The sequence below is a fragment of the Triticum urartu genome, chromosome 5A, assembly GCF_056163025.1.
Source record: "Triticum urartu cultivar PI428250 chromosome 5A, HENAU_Tu73, whole genome shotgun sequence".
Classification (NCBI taxonomy): domain Eukaryota; kingdom Viridiplantae; phylum Streptophyta; class Magnoliopsida; order Poales; family Poaceae; genus Triticum; species Triticum urartu.
The window spans coordinates 509,754,065-509,768,562 of NC_141877.1; the positions used below are offsets into that span (position 1 = coordinate 509,754,065).

A 14,498-nucleotide genomic window follows, 5' to 3' on the forward strand; every position below is an offset into this window, starting at 1 on the left:
TAGCACCATGATCTTCATGATAGAGAGTCTCTTATTTTGTCACTTTCATATACTAGTGGGAATTTTTCATTATAGAACTTGGCTTGTATATTCCAATGATGGGCTTCCTCAAATGCCCTAGGTCTTCGTGAGCAAGAGAGGTGGATGCACACCCACTTAGTTTCTTTGATGAGCTTTCACATATTTATAGCTCTAGTGCATCTGTTGCATGGCAATCCCTACTCCTTGCATTGACATCAATTGGTGGGTATCTCCATAGCCCATTGATTAGCCGCGTAAATGTGAGACTTTCTCCCTTTTTGTCTCCTCACACAACCTCAATCATCACATTCTATTCCACCCATAGTGCTATGTCCATGGCTCGCACTCGTATATTGCATGAAATTTGAAAGAGTTTGAAAAGGCTAAGTATGAAACAATTGCTTGGCTTGTCATCGGGGTTGTGCATGATGAGAGCATTTTGTGTGACAAAAATGAAGCATGGCCAAACTATATGACTTTGTAGGGATAAGTTTTTCTTTGGCTATGGTATTTTGATAAGACATAATTGCTTGATTAGTATACTTGGAGTATTACTATTTTTATGTCAACAATAAACTTTTATCTTGAATCTTTCGGATCTGAACATTCATGCCACAATAAGAGAAAAATCATTGAAGAATATTCTAGAAAGCATTCCACATCAAAAATTCTGTTTTTATCATTTACCTACTCGAGGATGAGCAGGAATTAAGCTTGGGGATGCTTGATACGTCTCCAATGTATCTATAATTTTGATTGTTCCATGCTATTATATTATCTGTTTTAGATGTTAATGTGCTTTATTTTACACTTTTATATTATTTTTGGGACTAACCTATTAACCGGAGGCCCAACCCAAATTGATGTTTTTTTTGCCTATTTCAGTGTTTCGCAGAAAAGGAATATCAAACGGAGTCCAAACGGAATGAAACCTTCGGGAACGTGATTTTTGGAACAAACGTGATCTAGTGGACGTCAAGAAACAATCGAGGAGGCCACGAGGCAAGGGGCGCGCCCTCCACCCTCGTGGCCCCCTTGTTGCTCCACCGACCTACTTCTTCCTCCTATATATATCCATACACCCCAAGAACATCCAGGAGCACCACGAAACCCTATTTCCACCGCCGCAACCTTCTGTACCCAAGAGATCCCATCTTGGGGCCTTTTCCGGAGCTTCTCCGGAGGGGGCATTGATCATGGAGAGGGCCTCTACATGAACTCCATGGCCCCTCCGATGATGTGTGAGTAGTTTACCTCAGACCTTCGGGCCCATAGCTAGTAGCTAGATGGCTTCTTCTCTCTCTTTGGATCTCAATACAAAGTTCTCCTCGATTCTCTTGGAGATCTATTCGATGTAATCTTCTTTTGTGGTGTGTTTGTCGAGATCGATGAATTGTGGGTTTATGATCAAGTCTATCTATGAACAATATTTGAATCTTCTTTGAATTCTTTTATGCATGATTGGTTTATCTTTGCAAGTCTCTTCGAATTATCAGTTTGGTTTGGCCTACTAGATTGATCTTTCTTGCAATGGGAGAAGTGCTTAGCTTTGGGTTCAATCTTGCGGTGCTCGATCCCAGTGACAGAAAGGGAAACGACACGTATTGTATTGTTGCCATCGAGGATAAAAAGATGGGGTTTACATCATATTGCATGAGTTTATCCCTCTACATCATGTCATCTTGCTTAAGGCATTACTCTGTTCTTATGAACTTAATACTCTAGATGCATGCTGGATAGCGGTCGATGTGTGGAGTAATAGTAGTAGATGCAGGCAGGAGTCGGTCTACTTATCACAGACGTGATGCCTATATACATGATCATACCTAGATATTCTCATAATTATTCGCTTTTCTATCAATTGCTCGACAGTAATTTGTCCACCCATCACAATACTTATGCTATCTTGAGACCACTAGTGAATCCTATGGCCTTCGGGTCTATTATCCAGCATACAAGTTTCCAATCTATTTTATTTTGCAATCTTTACTTTCAATCTATATCTTAAAAATACCAAAAATATTTATATTATTATTATCATCTCTAACAGATCTCACTCTTGCAAGTGGCCGTGAAGGGATTGACAACCCCTTTATCGTGTTGGTTGCGAGGTTCTTATTTGTTTGTGTAGGTACAAGGTGACTCGCGCGTGGTCTCCTACTGGATTGATACCTTGGTTCTAAAAAACTGAGGGAAATACTTACGTTGCTTTACTGCATCACCCTTTCCTCTTCAAGGGAAAACCAATGCAGTGCTCAAGAGGTAGCAAACACGCACGCACGATGAGCTCGAGGATATACACATGATTAAATAAAAACTAGGGGTTTTTCGCAAAAGAGCATGCCATGTTAGCCCTGTTTATACCATCTTGCAACAATTAGGCACAAAGATGGTACTGACATGCAAAAAATATGACTAGTGGTACCAATCCGTTACAACGTCCCAAAGTGTGATACTTCTATGCAATTAACTCCCTCAGCAAGGATAACTAGTCAACTCTATTTCTTTTTCTTAGTGAGGCTGACCATCATTGTTCTTTTTACCTTTTCAATACTAGGGATAGTTCCAAATAGCGATATACTCAATCTAATGCACACCGCTCACACTATTGTCATTTCATCTAAATTGGCAATGTATATACTGATAGAGAAGATACACACTATATGATACGTCTCCAACGTATTTATAATTTTTTATTGTTCCATGCTATTATATTATCTGTTTTGGATGTTTTATATGCATTAATATGCTATTTTATATGATTTTTTGGGACTAACCTATTAACCTGGAGCCTAGTGTTAGTTTTTGTTTGTTCCTTGTTTTAGAGTTTCGTAGAAAAGGAATACCAAACGGAGTCCAAACGGAATAAAACTTTCGTGATCATCTTTATTGGACCAGAAGACACCCAGGAGTCTTGGAGTGCAAGTCAGAAGAGCCATGAGGTGGCCACAAGGGTGGAGGGTGCGCCAAGGGGGGTAGGGCGCCCCCAACCTTGTGGGACCCTCGTAGACCTCCTAACCTAGATCTTCCTCCTATATATACTCTTATACCACTGGTACGCGTCAGTGCTATACAAACGATTTTTAACCCCTTTCCGCGATGACATTTGGAACCATCGTCTAGTGAGTGACGGTGATAGGGGGGGGGGTCCTTCCCACACGACCCAGAAACCGTCGGGGATAGGGAGCCAAGATGCATATACAGTGCTCCTATTCGTTTGTGCTCGCATTGCCATCGCAGTCGGTATTCTGTGGTGCTACGTTTATGATGCGCGACCCATCACAAACAGTTCACTATGATAGAACGTGTATGATAAGCATACAATCACACACATTCGCTTTTCCCAAACCGTATGCGATAACTAATTAAGAAGATTAGCTAATCGTCGTACGAGTGTCGGACAGGATTACGAAACGTCGAACCGTCGTAACATCGTCGTACACGACAACTATCGCACACGCTATTCTGTGGTGCAACGTTTACGATGCATACTTCATTAGAAACAGTTCATGGTTGCGAATCGTGTACGATAAGGCAACTAACATAAACGTTTAGTTTGCCCGCACCGTTTGTGATATTGTCTGACATCGCACACGCTTTGCAAACGGCAACTGTGTGCATGCTTGCACACGTTTCCTCTTTGTGAACCGTCTCAGATTATGGTGTATATCGCAAACATTTGTGTTTTATCAACCATGTGTGCCGTAACGACCTGGAGAGTGTAATTTCACCGTAATTTAATTGCTGCTATTTCAAATTGTACCTGATTTGAATTTGAATTTGAATGTATGCTATAGCTTTATTCATATCCATCAGGTTCAAACAACCAATGCATTATTCGATTCATAGGTACATATGTTCAAGAATTACATAAGAACCAAAGAAACAATGATGAAAGACAGTTGTATACTTGTACTATTAAAGACGGTAAAGAGCGAAATACATTCTAGTTGCTGAACAAGGTGAAGTGGAATGCCCATATTGTGCCCTCCTCCATGCAGAAGGCACGCATGACTCTAGTCCAACCCCTTGTGATGGCCGACTGTCCATCCTTCATGGTCATCATGAAAACATCTAGATAATCATCGTGTTTTGGTAGTAATATGTTGACCTTTGCATGCCCTCCAATCATGTAGTTTGAGAGGTAATCTTGAGTAAACTACTTTGGTAACCACTGCAAAGGAAAAAGATTCAGACATTGTCATCTAAAACAACTCATTATGGGCAGTAAAAAGAAGGCTGCAGAGTTCTGACTTACCATCTTGTAGTTCGTTGTTGTCTTGGATAAAGTGTAAACAAATAGTTTAATTGTCATCTTTGGACCCATTTTACTAACAATTTTTATCAGCTTCCTTACTTGATGCTGGTTCATCGATATCTCATTGCCCCATACGCAGAAAGGGTCGAAGCGTGGATCTTTACCAGTGACATATGTACCTAAAAGCACCAAGTTAATATTAGAAGCTAAACAGCAATTGCACAATGATGTAGTACAACACTCTTTTATAATATCTTATAACATCCAATATACTCACATATTAGATGAATTAACATCTTATATTATGGGCCAGAAGGAGTTTAGTGCATTCTTACAAATTATCGACTGATTAACTACTGCTGTATCCATGGGTTACAATTAGTTTGAGCTAGTTCGGGCTCAAATATCCCTAATGTATATCTAAACATGAGGGCTAGTTTGAGCTAGTTGCATCTATTACCCACCCCAAAAAACTATCCAACCCAAGAGGTGATAATTGGAGCTAGTTCTCCTGGTGCATTTAGTGTTAATCTAACCCTGCCATCCAAACAACTCTTTGGATGGAGTTAGTTCAGGGTTAATCATGAGCTATAAACTAACTCTAACCTCTAGCTAAGTTGAGTATCCAAAGAGGGCTGTGTTGTTGTTTTTGTTGCTGCTGCTGCTGCTGCACTTCTACGTATATCTAGACATCATCAGAACATTAATGTAACACTCTTCCTTGTTGCTATGTAGCCTAGGATTGCATATTTAGACATTAAGTACAGTGCATGTTGCTATGTAGCCTCAGATATATTACATATGGCCCTAGTTAAGCTAACAATAAATGGGTTTTAGATATATTCAGTTAAAAGTCTGATTCATCGATTAGTCCCTTATCAACCCCCGGCCTATATGGTACCAGCTACCGATATCCTGAATAGTGAGCATATATAGGCCATGGGATGAAACTAACCTCGATGGAAAATAATAGTCGTTCCCAAAATTGTCCCGTGTAGGTACATCGAGAAGCATGTTAAGCACAGCAGGCTAAACATCAATCAAAATTATCCATGGCAATCTCCAAAAGATAGCTTCAGTGTGCAGGTTTAAGCACGCTAGTAAAGCAAAACAAGTGGAAAGGTGTGTTAACTGCAACAGGCCTAACATTTAACAACAAGCAAACATAGTCATTCAAACTGGTATTGTGTCGGTCTAAGTACACTGGTTATTGTTAAATAAAAATGGAAAGGCGTCTTAACTACAAGATGCAGCAACCAAATGTAGTCATTCATAGTGGTATTGTTGAAACTAGTACTGATGAAATTGAACTGCACAATTCATACTTGCACATATAGAACATCACGTTGTGAATAACTGGAATAAACAAGGCATACTACGAACAACCAAAGATAGCAGTTTAAAATGGACATATGCTAACTACAAACAACTAAACAATCAAAAAACTTTAAAAGAGGCATATGCTAGCTATAATAGGCTTAACAATAAGAAAATATATTCATTCCTATCAGTATGTTTAAAACTGGATTGATGAAATGTACTGCACAGTAAATAATTGCACATATAGATCATCACATTGTGAATAACTAAAATAAACAAGGCATACTGCAAACAACCGGATATAGCAATTAAAACTGAACATATTCTCACTACACTACAAAAGGGACTTGACAAAACAAATCATGGGTTTCCCCCTGTGAAGAGGCACGACAAAACAAATCATGGGTTTTCTCACTTGTCACAGATGGGCTCGTTCCCGTGGGAAGAGGACGGACCATGGATGCGCTCTATGTTGTCGTAGATGGGCTCCTTCCCCTTGGAAGAGCATGGCTGTAGGGTGCCCTCCCTGATGTCGCAGGCGGGCGCTTTCCCCTTGGAAGAGCAGATGGGCTCTTTTCCCTTGGAAGAGCCGGAGAGGATGCCCTCCTCGTGGTCGCCGTCAATGAGGTCTGACTTGGAAGCTGTGGATCCCAAGCCAGTGTCACAGAACGTGTCCTTCAGAAATGACAAAAGGGGCTAGATGGCGATGTAGGATGGCAAATTATTGACAACGAGTCAGAGGAGATCAGCGGCGGGTCCATGTATGAGATCGACGGAGGTTGAACCTGAGGGGTTGGGGGTGGGCCACTTAACCTGTGACATAGCCCGCCTCAGGCCATCGCTGTCGATGACCTTGATGTCATAACTGGCGGTCGAGACATGCCCGCATACTCTAGCCCGCTACTTGAGTGCCTGCCGCCAGTAATGGTCGTCAACTTCCTCGGTGACATCAGGCAAAGAGACCGCGATACACCTCTTTTGGGCTAGTCTCTCCTCGAGCTGCACGGGAAGCGTAGCCGAGCTTAGGCTGCGACGCTCTGGAGTGGGGGATGGGGATGGCGATCTGTGGGAAAGGGGGTGTTTGACAGGTGTCATCTAAGAAACTCACGGCGGCCTAGGTATGGAGATCGGTGGGTAAGCTACACGGGCAAACCGGTAGATGTTGACAATGGAGGCCTTGCGGCGGCGGCGGGGACCTTGCTAGGGTTTCGAGCGAGGGAGGGTGTGTGTGTGTGTGTGTGCACATGCCGGAGGAGGTTTTGGTGTGTGTGTGTGTGTGGAGGGGGGTGTGTGTTTGAGGAAATGACGCGGGTACTGGAAATTTTACTACGTGAGAGTCAAAGGAGGGAGTGAACTGCCGGGGCTATTGAAAATGTTGATGATGGTGCATCGCACATGGTCCAGAGATAACAACCGTGTGTTATGAAACAGAAAAACCATCGAGGCGGGCAGATATTTTCGAGGGATGCAGGCGGGATTGGGAACAAGAAACATCACACACGGTCGAAACACAATAACCGTGTGTTATGAAACAGAAAAAAGCTGCAGGCGGGTAGATATTATTGAGAGGGGAAGCCTCGTGGAGCCCAATGCATACAGTTAGTTTGAGTGAACCGTGTCTGTTGAGTCATCCGACTTGTCTAATGTTCGTAAATTCAGCAAAAAATGACGAGGGAGAGGGTCAAAACACGAAAACACTTTCATGTGGACCAAATTTATGTATGAGAAGGGTTGTTTGATTTTCAAATACCAAATGCAACTTCGATGTGGCACCTATCTCGCAAAGCGCACAATATTGCTTGCCCCCACTCCCCCTCATGTCGGCATGAAGGGAATCCTAAGCTATGAATGCATGCCCCCCAACTGAGGTTCACCTAGCAAAGTGGGAAGTAGCCAGCAGCCCCCCTCCCTCGTGTCGTCAAGAAGGGAATCCTAAGCTATGAATGCATGCCCCTCCCCTCTACCGACGTTCACCTAGCAGACTGCGAAGTAGCTAGGAGCCCCCCTCATTGTGATGCTCGAATAATTAAACTACAGTGAATCTCTGCTAATGATGCCACGTCACTGCGATTACTATTATTAATCTCGCGAAGGTTTAAAAACAATTCAAAATTTTAAATAACAAGTCAAATTATTATTTCTGGAAACGGTGAAACAAAAATGTTCGGTAGGTTGCAAATATTCACTAACAATTTGTCATGAAAGAATTAACATTTTGCAAAATATAAAATTGCCTCTTGATATTAAAACAATGGACCAACAACACCTTTTATCCCATTTAAATATGAACTCAAGCTTAATAAATTATTTCGAACCCAAACTTTTTGTGGCAGAGTAAAATAATGCATAGTAATTATATGACAAGGTTTTACATTTTACAAAAGTAATTGATGTAAAAAGAGAGTACAAAATAGTAGCTAAGTAAATAAATAAATAAATAAATATGAAAAGGAACAAATCCTAGTGTCCAACTGGGCCCTAGTCCATAGGAGTCGGCCAACCCAGCTAGCGACGCCCCCCTCATCTCTCCTCCACCTGTCGAACACGACCGAGCGCTAGAAGCCGTCCCAGCCACGCCAGCTCGTCGCCCGCGTCGCTACAGATGCGGCGGGGTGGATAAGAACGCCAGCATCGACGCATTGGATACTTCCGAGATCTTCTTCCCCTCCCCCACGAGTTGTTGCATCTTCTCCCGCCATGGACGCTTCTGCAGTCGTCGCCGCCATGCCGCACGTGTAGCCACAGAGCACCCCGCAACAAGCCACCGCGTCCGCCGGCTCCTTCGTTGACTGCTTCGTCATCCACATCAACCTATTGGAGTTGGGAGCCCCTACATCAAGCCCTATGATGTCGTCTTCTTCCTTGGCCCCAACGAACTTCGTCATCGATTCCGGCTACGTCGAGCCCTCCCCGAGCCCACCTTGCTCATCTACAGGCTCACTATGAGCCCTTCTTCCTTTCCCCTTTGCTTCCCCCTTGGATTCATGCCGAATCACTGCGTCCGCGAGCACCGAACTCCGCCGTCCGCCGTGGCCGACGGGGGTCGAGTACCCCGCGCTCCTCTGCCCGAACCAGTGTTCGCATTGTGCTCCTGGCACTGCCAGGAGGCCGAAGAGCCCATTCGCTCGCCTTGTAGCGCCCTCTAGCCCCGGGTCCACCCTTGCCGCCACTCTGACCGTCGCATCGCTCATCCCCTGCACGTCGCCGCACACACCCGCACACACCGGCCCCTGCCTCTGCTCGTGCCCGCGGTCACCGAGACCACGCCGCGCCGCCCGCCCACTATGGCCTTCTGTTGCCGCTGCTGCTTTCTCTGCCGCCCGGCTGACCTGCTGCTGCTCGTCCGCACGCAGCGCCTCCCCCTGCCGCTGACCGCCGCAGCCGCGCCCGATGCACCCTTGCCCGCGCGCCCGTGCGTGGCCTCGCCATCGCCTGCTGCTGCCCACAGCGCTGCTAACCGCTGATGGACCTGCTGCTGCATCCTACTACTACGCTGCTGCTCTACTGAACCTACTATTACTACTAACTACTGTAGCTGCTACTATGGTTAGCTTTACAAATATTACATCGGGTAACCCCCTCGGCAGCCCCTAAACTCTGGTTAAACAACTACTAAGAGGCCAAAAATAAATATGAGTAGAATGTACACTTGACAAACTTCATATTACTCCACTGGACCAAATTCATTTGATGCATGGTTTAAATCCTACAAAAATCACAAAATGCTTTGTTGGAACAAAAGTAACCCCTAGCTATGTGTGTTGCGTGTGTGTACCCACGGCTGACTATGCCACCGATCGGCCCATGGTTTAATTAGGCTAGGATTAATTAGGGCTAGTTTAGGTAGGATGTAATTTAGTGCTAATTAGTCTATATAAACAATGCCATGTGGCCCCCTAGTTTAAATTAATTTAGCCTAAGTAATCTACACCTATGTCCATGACATGTGGGCCACCACCTCTCCTTTTGACTAGTCACATTGACTTGGTCAATTCGGATTTAAATTAAACACAAAATTCTAGAATATTGATAAAACTTTGGAAAATTATAAAAAATTAACCGTAACTCCGATGGAAAAACTTTGTACATGAAAGTTGCTCAGAACGATGAGACGAATCCAGATACGCGGCCCGTTCGTCCGCCACGCATCCCTAGCATAGGGAACCTGCAACATTTCACCTCCGGTTCATCTGTCCGGAATCGTGAAACACCGGGAATACTTCCCCGGATATTTCCCCTCTTCGCCGGTATCGCCTATCCCTACGTTAGGTCACCCCTAGCACAACGTATTGCCGCTTCTTGCTTTGTGTTACATTTGATTGCTCTGCTATTTATTGTGTTCCCCCTCCGTTACTCCTTTCCGGTATACTTCGAGACCGCTGCCGATGTTCGTGTGTTCGACTACATCAAAGATGACCCCTCCTTCTTGCCAGAGCAACCAGGCAAGCCCCCCCCTTTGATCACCAGATATCGCCTACTCTTCTCTATACTGCTTGCATTAGAGTAGTGTAGCATGTTACTGCTTTCCGTTAATCCTATTATGATGCATAGCCTGTCCTTGCTACTACTGTTGTTACCTTTACCTGCTATCCTAATGCTTAGTATAGGATGCTAGTGTTCCATCAGTGGCCCTACACTCTTGTCCGTCTGCCATGCTATACTACTGGGCCATGATCACTTCGGGAGGTGATCACGGGCATATGCTTTATACTTATACTGTTACATTACTTATGATACTGTTCGGAGATGGGGGCTGAATGGGCAGGTGGCTCCATCCAGGTAGTGGTGGGCCTGGGTTCCCGACGGCCCCCGACTGTTACTTTGAGGTGGAGCGACAGGGCAGGTTGAGACCACCTAGGAGAGAGGTGGGCCTGGCCCTGGTCGGCGTTCGCAGATACTTAACACGTTTAACGAGATCTTGGTATTTGATCTGAGTCTGGCTACTGGCCTATACGCACTAACCATTTACGCGGGGACAGTTATGGGCACTCGACGTCATGGTATCAGCCGAAGCCTTCATGACGTCAGCGACTGAGTGGCGCGCGCCGGATTGGACCGTAAGCCTGCTCTTGTATTAAGGGGGCTAGTTCTGCTTCCGGCCGTGTTCGCAACATGCAGGTGTGCAAAGGGCGATGGGCCCAGACCCCTGCGCCATAGGATTTAGACCGGCGTGCTGACCTCTCTGTTGTGCCTAGGTAGGGCTGCGACGTGTTGATCTTCCGAGGCCGGGCATGACCCAGAAAAGTGTGTCCGGCCAAATGGGATCGAGCGTGTTGGGTTATGTGGTGCACCCCTGCAGGGAAGTTAATCTATTCGAATAGCCGTGATCTTCGGTAACAGGATGACTTGGAGTTGTACCTTGACCTTATGACAACTAGAACCGGATACTTAATAAAACACACCCTTCCAAGTGCCAGATACAACCGGTGATCGCTCTCTCACAGGGCGACGAGGGGAGGATCATCGGTTAGGATTATGCTATGCGATGCTACTTGGAGGACTTCAGTCTATTCTCTTCTACATGCTGCAAGACGGAGGCTGCCAGAAGCGTAGTCTTCAAAAGGACTAGCTATCCCCCTCTTATTCCGGCATTCTGCAGTTCAGTCCACATTTGATAGCCTTATTCCAGTTGATACCAATGCATACATATGTAGTGTAGCTCCTTGCTTGCGAGTACTTTGGATGAGTACTCACGGTTGCTTTCTCCCTCTTTTCCCCCTATCCCTTCTACCTGGTTGTCGCAACTAGATGTTGGAGCCCAGGAGCCAGACGCCACCTTCGACAACGACTCCTACTACACCGGAGGTGCCTACTACTACGTGCTGCCCGCTGACGACGACCAGGAATAGTTTAGGAGGATCCCAGGCAGGAGGCCTGCGCCTCTTTCGATCTGTATCCCAGTTTGTGTTAGCCTTCTTAAGGCAAACTTGTTTAACTTATGTCTGTACTCAGATATTGTTGCTTCCGCTGACTCATCTTTGATCGAGTTCTTGTATTCGAGCCTTCGAGGCCCCTGGCTTGTAATATAAAGCTTGTATTATTTTAATTTGTGTCTAGAGTTGTGTTGTGATATCTTCCTGTGAGTCCTTGATCTTGATCGTACACATTTGCGTGTATGATTAGTGTACGGTCAAATCGGGGGCGTCACACTCATGTTGGCATGAAGGGAATCCTAAGCTATGAATGCATGCCCCCCCAACCGAGGTTCACCTAGCAAAGTGCGAAGTAGCATCCCCCACACACTTTCAGTCGGCGGGCTAGAGAGGCATATCTCACCAAGATGGATCGTAAAACGGACCAAGAATAATCCACCTTGGTCGTGCAACCTCTCTCTTGTTATTGGTCAAAGTGATGGTCGTTCATGCGACCCCGGAGATGGGCTAGCTCGCCAATAATCACACAAGTATCTAGTCCCCGAAGACAACCACTGCATGCGTGTGGCCCAAACATATGTATGGAGAGGTGTGTTTTTGAGTACACAATGGAACAACTTTGATGTGGCACCGGGATTTTGAAGTAGAAATCCCCACACTGAGTGATGGTTAGGTTGATGATGCATATGTATGTTACACCACACTTCAAGCCAATGACGGGGATTCATGCATGCATGCATGCGTGCATAGTATATGCGCTCAAACTTAATTAGGTATGAATCTCACCATGACCTATACTACGATAACACGAACCAAATGAAGAATCCGCCATGGTAACCTATTTTGTTGTCGGTCAAGGTGATCATGGATGTTCATAGGCTTGTTGCCGATAACCACGCGAGGGAGTGTACCGTTTGAAGGCAACCACTACATGCATATGTATGGAGGTGATGCGTGCATGCATGTTTGAATACCATTTCACAACATTGTTGTGGCGCGTGTGTCGAAAATCGTACACTCCCCACATAGAGCGAGATTGGTTCATGACATCTCCTTGTACTAGCCACTTCAACTCGATGGGAGGGATTCATGCGTACACATGCATGTGTGTGTGCTCAAACTATATCATGCATGTCAAACCGTATTACAAGCAAAAATAATAATCCCCTCCTAAGTCAAATTAGCCTCTCTCGTTGTCAGGCAAAAAGTAGTGATGGACCAAGCGGGCCGGCAGATGAAAAGCATCGATATCGCTGATAACCACTTAAGTGGGTGCGAGAGGACAACCACCATCGCTTTGCATGTGGGCCAAACATATATATGTTGAATACCCAAAATGCACATCTTTGATGTGCCACATGCCTCAAAAACTGTAAACCATGCACCCACACAGAGCGAGGTTCATGAAGCGTACTACATATGATGGTCCCCTTCTCCCCTCTTCGACGCATACTATATGCTCCTACCGTAATATGTACAGCCCAAAAGAATCCTCATCGATGGTGAAATAAATTAAACTCTCCCGATGTAGGTCAAAGTGATGCATGCATGCATCGATGATGGCCTTGTGGGCCCACAGATGAAAGCGTTACACGTGAGTGTCCTAGCTAGGATAACCACGACGTGCATGCATGTGGGCCAAATAGGTGTTGTTTGATGTTTGAATAGCCAATTCCACAATTTTGATGTGGCACGTGTCTCGGTAACAAAAAAGTCCCGACACTGAGCGAGGTGTACTTGTGCATAGACGCGTACGTATAATATATATGCTAGTCCCCTCCCACCTCTTTGACGTGTACTATATACCACTGATACATCTCCAATGTATCTATAATTTTTGATTGTCCCATGATGTTATATTATCAATCTTGGATGTTCTATAATCATTTTATAGTCATTTTATATCATTTTCTGGTACTAACCTATTGACTTGGTGCCAGTTGCTGTTTTCCCCATGTTTTTTACATTGCAGAAAAAAAAAATCAAACGGAGTCCAAATGCCACGAAACTTTACCGAGAATTTTTATGGGCCAGAAGGAACACAACGGGCCCTGGCTGTGCCTGGGGGGTGCCCCGAGGGGAGCAAAACCCACCAGGGCGCGTCAGGAGGCCCAGGCGTGCCCTGGTGGGTTGTGCCCACCTCGGGTGCTGTAACGCCCTCGATGCGGCTATATCTCCTACGTGTCAAAGCACGACTTAGAGGCATAACCGCATTGAAAGCAATGTCGCAAGTGAGGTAATCTTCACAACAACCCATGTAAATAGATAAAGGGGAAAAGTACATAGTTGGCTTACACTCGCCACGTCACACAAATACATAAATAAGTCATTACATTCATCCAATACACTCAGGGTCCGACTATGGTACCACAATAAAGATCAACCCCCAAATGCGACAAAGTCCCCGATCGCCCCAACTGGACACCACTACTGATCATCTGGGAAAGACACATAGTAACGACGAGAGTCTTCAACGAACTCCCACTTGAGCTCGGTCATATCATCTGGAACGGTATCATCGGTCCCTGCATCTGGTTTGGAAGTAAACTGTGAGTCACGGGGACTCAGCAATCTCACACCCTCGCGATCAAGACTATTTGAGCTTTTAGGTAAGGTAAAGGTATGATGTGGAGCTGCAGCAAGCGACTAGCATATATGGTGGCTAACATATTCGCAAAAGAGAGCGAGAAGAGAAAGCAAAAGCACAGTTGAACAACTATGATCAAGAAGTGATCCTAGAACAACCTACGTCAATCATTACTCCAACACCGTGTTCACTTCCCGGACTCCGCCGAGAAGAGACCATCACTGTTACACACGCGGTTGGTGCATTCTAATTAAGTTAAGTTTCAGGTTATCTACAACCGGACATTAACAAATTCCCATCCGCCCATAACCGCGGGCACGGCTTTCGAAACTTCAAATCCCTGCAGGGGAGTCCCAACTTAGCCCATCACAAGCTCTCATGGTCAACGAAGGATATTCCTTCTCCCAAGACAATCCGATCAGGCTCGGCATCCCGGTTA

General features: G+C 45.2%; 1 long non-coding RNA gene across 1 annotated transcript; it reads left to right on the forward strand.

The window, feature by feature from the left end:
• Positions 1 to 8,561: 8,561 nt before the first annotated feature.
• On the forward strand, positions 8,562 to 11,655 carry LOC147972345 (uncharacterized). The gene is made up of 2 exons (XR_015603407.1): positions 8,562 to 10,041; positions 11,348 to 11,655. It is a non-coding gene; the product is annotated as an uncharacterized LOC147972345 (long non-coding RNA).
• Positions 11,656 to 14,498: the final 2,843 nt, after the last annotated feature.